Source organism: Rhinopithecus bieti, unplaced genomic scaffold, assembly GCF_001698545.2.
Source record: "Rhinopithecus bieti isolate Rb0 unplaced genomic scaffold, ASM169854v2 scaffold_19751, whole genome shotgun sequence".
Lineage (NCBI taxonomy): Eukaryota > Metazoa > Chordata > Mammalia > Primates > Cercopithecidae > Rhinopithecus > Rhinopithecus bieti.
The window spans coordinates 26,969-32,834 of record NW_016809516.1 but is presented as its reverse complement, the minus strand read 5'-3'; the positions used below and the strand labels follow the sequence as shown (position 1 = coordinate 32,834).

General features: G+C 38.5%; 1 pseudogene; it reads left to right on the top strand.

Annotated features, from left to right (window-relative positions):
- Positions 1-3,301: 3,301 nt before the first annotated feature.
- Positions 3,302-5,866, top strand: part of LOC108540506 (transcription factor BTF3-like) — a 10,657-nt pseudogene continuing 8,092 nt past the window's right edge.

Here is a 5,866-nt window from a genome sequence, read left to right as displayed (position 1 = left end):
AAATATATAATTTCTTTTATATTTGCTAGATTTGATTTGATAATGTTTTGCCAAGAACTTTTCTGCCTATGTTCATGAGAGATATTTGTCTATAGTTTTCTTTTTTTTGTACTATTTTCGACTAATTTTGTTGTCAGGGTAATACTGACCTCAATGAATAAGTGGAGATGTGTTCTCTAGTCTTCTATTTCTTGGAAAAGATTGTGTAATGTGGATGTTATTCTTTAAAAATTGTTGTTAGAATTCTCCAATGAAACCATCTAGGACTGACTATTTCATTTTTGGGAATTTCTAAATTACAGATCCAATTTATTTGATAGTTATAAGACTACTCAATTTGTTTATTTCATCCCAATTGAGTTTTGGTAGTTTGTGATTTTTTGTTTAGGAAGTTTTCTGTTTTTTTTTTACATTGTCAAGTTTATGAGAATAAAGTTGTTTGTAGTATTCCCATAGAGTATCTTCTCTTCTAACCATTGGCAATCATTGACCTTGTTATTGTCTTCATAGTTTTGCCTTTTCCAGAATGCCATAGTGTGTCACAGAGCACATAGCCTTTTCAGATTGACTTCTTTCACTTAGTAGTGTGCATTTGAGTTTCCTCCATGTGTTTTTATAGCTTGATAGCTCATTTCTGGTTAATAGTTCCTAGTGTGGATATACTCCAGTTTATCCATTCACCTGCTGAAGGACATCTTGTTTGCTCCCAAGTCTTGACAATGGTGATTAAACCTTCTATAAATATCTGTGTGCAGGTTTTATGTGAATTAAGTTTTCCTCTATTTGAGGAAATGCCAAGGAGCACAGATGCTGGATTATATGGCAAGAGTATGCTTATTTTTGTAAGAAACTGCCAAACTTTCCCAAAGTGGCTGTACTGTTTTGCATTCCCACCAGCAATGAATAAGAGTCTCTGCTGCTCAGTATCCTCACCAGCATTTAGTGTTGTCAGTGTTTTGGATTTTGGCCATTCTAAATGGGTATGTAGTGTTATCTCATTGTTTTGATGTGTAATTTTCTAATAACATATGATATTGAGCGTATTTTCATATGCTTATTTGTCATCTGTATATCTTCTTTGGTGAGGCGTTAGTGGGGCTTTTACCCATTTTTTGTTTTCTTATCGTTGAGTTTTATTTTTTTGGTATATTTTGGATAACTATCCTTTATCAGAAATATATTTTGCAAATATTTTCTTTCAGCCTGTCACTTGTCTTTTCATTCTCTTGACAGTGTCTTTCACACATAGCAGTTTTTAATTTTAGTGAAATCTAGTTTAAGTTACGTGTTACTTAACAATGGGGTATGTCCTGATTAGGTGATTCTTTCATTGTGCTCCCAGGCTGCAAACCTATACAGCATGTTACTGTACTGAGTACTGTAGGCAACTGGAATGCAAGAGTAATTATTTATGTATCTAAACATATATAAAATATAAAAGGTACAGAAAAATACCATATAAAAGACAAAATCTGGTGCACCTATATAGGGCACATACTATGAATGGAGCTTGTAGGATGGAAGTTGCTCTGGGGGAGTCAGTGAGTGAGTGGTGAGTAAACATGTTAGAAATGCATTACACAATGACCTTACTGTGGTAACAACATCACTAGGCAATAGGAATTTGTCAGCTCCATTGTAATCCTATGGCACCACCAGTGCACATGTGGTCCATCACTGACTGAAACATCATTGTGTGGTGCATGACTGTATTTAATATGTTAAGCAATAGAATACATATGTGAAATTTAAGAGAACAAAATTTTACTTTTAACTTTTCTTTTTTGTTTACTCTCTTAAAAGGAAAGCTTTAGAGAAAATAAATGTAACAGAATCTATTTAAACAAAGAAGAATTCATGAACTGGGGAGCACTGAAAACCGGCAGAGCTCAGAGTGCTCTGCTAGAATGTGAGCAGCAAGCTTTCAGAGGCTGAACGTGGAAGCAAAGTGAAGACATTCCCTGATGACCTAGGTGTTTGCATTATTTAGGCCTAGCGCGATTGTAAGTCCCTAGTTCCACAGCTAACCTGGTGCTTGGCTCTTTGTGATTGACTGAGTCTAGATGTTTCTTCCTTTTTAATTTTCCTTTTCTTAGTCAGTTATGAAACAATGCCCTCCAAGCCAAGTTTCAGTTTGCTTACATAGAGCTCTGGGTACAGAGGAAACCTTAGGCCAAGGGCTTCCTCTTATTTGCTTTAACAACTCTATATTCCCAAAGTAAATGTTCGGGTTTTGTATTCTTCTAAGTGATCTTGCAACAGTAGACAATTGTAAACACCAGCATTGCCATGAAGAGAGATGTTTTTATAGTATTTTACATTATTGTTTAACTTGATTCATTTTTGTTATGTTGGTTATGGTGCAGATGTTTACGGACCCCCACTGTGTAGCAATACTATGGAATCATTTTTATGTGCTTTTACTTTGATTTGAGAGTATGTAATTGTAAAGTGATCCTATAGATTAAAAGCAAAATGCCATGCTCTTTAGTACAAGCAGCATAAGGAATTTAGGATCAGTGTTTGAAATTTCCAGGCAAACAATCTTGTTCCTAGTCTGCACTTACTATAAGTACTTATTTTCTAGCATCTCAGGAACAATTTATTTCTTGATGCAAAACATTTCTTCCAATTTGTATTATATTGGTGTCATCTTATAAGGACAAACGGAGTAGTTAGACTTTCATTCAAGATACGCTTCATGCTCTTGGCCATGGAGGGAGGCCCATCAAGAGTCATGGTTGTTCTGTCATTTATGAAGGTGGAGAGGCTTTCTTGAACTGGAGGAAAAGGGTTGAAAGTCCTTACTAAAACTATAAAGTATTGCCTGGGTCTAAGAATCTAGTAGTACTTTGAAACTTTATTCAGGTAGATTATTCCAAAATGGTGATAAATGAAATTAAACTTTTCAGTATAGTGGGTTATTTTTTCAAATCTTAGATTTTTAAAATGAGCTTTTAGTGGCTCAACGTAATGAAAATATTGAAAGGAGTCACACCAGTTTCATTAGCTTTGTAAGTCACTTCAAGATTTATTTTAGGTGAAGCCTTGTGCTGCTTTAAGTATCATTTAACGTTGAACATTCTAGGAATCTGTTCTCTTCTAACCTAGAATGTGAGTTAAAGAATAGTTCAGCTGAACAGCAAAGAATAGTGATTAATAGAACGATCTTACAGGCAAGTAAGAAGACCTGTCTTCCTCATCTTCTATCTTTTTGCACAGTCACATCTACCTTTTTCTGGTCCCAGGTGATTTCTGTGGGCACAAAGAGACATAAGACAGGGAGGTAAGGGCAGCCATCATGGGCCTTTCAATGAATTCCGTTTCTCTTGAGTTCACCAAGCCGGAGGTGAAGTGGGATGTAAGCAGGCTAGAGGATCAAGAGGTATAAGAGCCGGTGTAAAGCCAGAGTGTTCATCCACTCGGTAAGGGACTTTGGGCCCATGGGTGCTGAGAGCTCTTTGCTCTACCTGGGGCCCCAGAGGTAATGGGACTCATTCCTGCTCCCATGGAGCTCGTTTTAGTGGGAGAAATGAACTATTCAAGAACTGATTTGAGTAGATTGCAGTTAGAGCTGCAGTTGAGATACACACAGGGCATTAAAAAACGCTGCATTTCTTTCTGTAATGTTTAAGTCTCAGAATCAAGGATAGAATTTCAAGAGATTCAAGTGACATTGAACAAATCCTTTTTATTTTACAGTTAAAGCTGAAGTTCAGAGACTGAAGTGATTTTACCAAGGCTATATCAATAATTAATAACTGAGCCAAAACGTAGAGGCCAATGTTGTTGAAATGGTCAGTGGTCACATTTAAGCCTAATGAAGCAAAGTTTTTGAAAAATTATGACCCATAAAATTAGCTTACACATGTAAGATGACCTGTGTCTTACCTGTGTGTGAATACTTGCCTGTTGACCATTTACTATACATCCTTGCAGAACATAAAACACCTTAAGGTGTCTTACTAAAGAGAACTGGGTTCTATCCCCAATCAAAACGTTCTTTCGTTGTTCCCACTCTCCCAGGACTTATAATTCATGCCTGGGAGTGCTTGGTAACACAGATTTGACAACCAGGCAGCTAATGGAACAAGGCGCTTCAAGAGCCTGAGGTGGGAGATTTTCTCCTCCTTCCATGATGGGGGCCAAGACAATGCTCCCGGGAAGGAAAGAGAACACTCTGCCCCTGAATTTGTTGTTATTATAGAAACCTTCTATTCTGGAAGTGCTACTTTTATTTTGTAGCTAAGATGATCAAAGAAAATAAAGTAAGTGGTGTTAGAAACACATTTACAAAAATAAATAGAATTTTCAATCAGTTTACTCAGATTTCTTCAAGTACTACTAATAAAAACATCGCTTTTATTTCTAATGCTCTTATTTCTTGCCAGTGGGAAAGACAAAAACACCGGCAGGCCTACCCATTGTGGCAAATGTTGTATTCTTTCTGTGACCGATGGACATGGTGCCATGGAGATGATGATGGGGCTGTTGATTGTCAACAAATATTTATGGAAGGTTTGATACTTTCTAGACATTGTGGGTGCAGAAAACCCTTAAAAGGACCTTGTCCTCAGCCCCTTAGTACATGGTTGAATAGAAAAGACAGCAAATACCCAGAAATTAGTAATAAACATTTGGAGTTTGAACCTGCAGAGAGCTACAATGGTGCCACTGCACTCCAGCCTGGGTGACAGAATAAGACCTCATCTCCAAAAAAAAAAAAAGAAAAAAAAAAAAAGAAAAAAAAAGAAGTGTCCAAGGACAATAGGTGGAGTCAGTGAGAGTTAGAGGAGTCTGGCTCCTGGGTGAGGGGAGCAACTGGGAGTAGTTCCTGGAGGAAGAGCTGGGCTGGGGTAAACTGAAACACGCATGAATTTTAGTGATTGCTGAGAAAGGCAATAGAGCTCATGGCACTCACAAGGACAGGGCAGGGGATCCTTAGATGATAAAAAGGACGGACAGAGAGCAGAGAGCTTTCAGGCTATTTCAGGTCTCATTGGGCTAAACCGGCTTCTCCAGGGCTGGGGTGACCCACACGAAGCCTGTTACTCACCTCTGCCTACAGTGGACTTTCCTGGTAGTGTCCATGGCATTTTATGGACTAAGGAGAACTATTTATGGTGGCTCACGGTGGCCTACTCTCGAAGGACAGAAACACCCTCCACAGGTAAACACAGCTTCAAGTTCTCTTGAGATTGCTCTTCTTCCTGAGATCTGATTTTTCCTTGTCTTCTGCAATGTCATGTGGTCATCAGCAGCTAATTTACATAACAGATATCTCTGTTGTCTCAAGCCTTGTTTGGAGACCTGCGACTGCAATGGAGAACCAAACAGATGGGGTCTCTATTCTCCAGCCGTCCCAGACCCGCTTCCCAATCTCCTCTGATGACACCTCTTCTTCTGCCTGCTCTTTTATTTTTTATTTATATTTTATTATTATACTTTAAGTTCTAGGGTACATGTGCACAACTTGCAGGTTTGTTACTTATGTATACATGTGCCATGTTGGTGTGCTGCACCCGTTAACTCATCATTTACATTAGGTATATCTCCTAATGCTATCCCTCCCCCATCCCCCCACCCCCCACAAGCCCCGGTGTGTGATGTTCCCCACCCTGTGTCCAGGTGTTCTCATTTTCCAATTCCCACCTCTGAGAGAACATGCAGTGTTTGGTTTTCTGTCCTTGTGATAGTTTGCTGAGAATGATGGTTTCCAGCTGCATCCATGTCCCTACAAACGACATGAACTCATCCTTTTTTATGGCTGCATAGTATTCCATGGTGTATTTGTGCCACATTTTCTTTCTTTTCTTTCTTTTTTTTTTTTTTGAGACAGAGTCTTGCTCTGTCGCCCAGGCTGGAG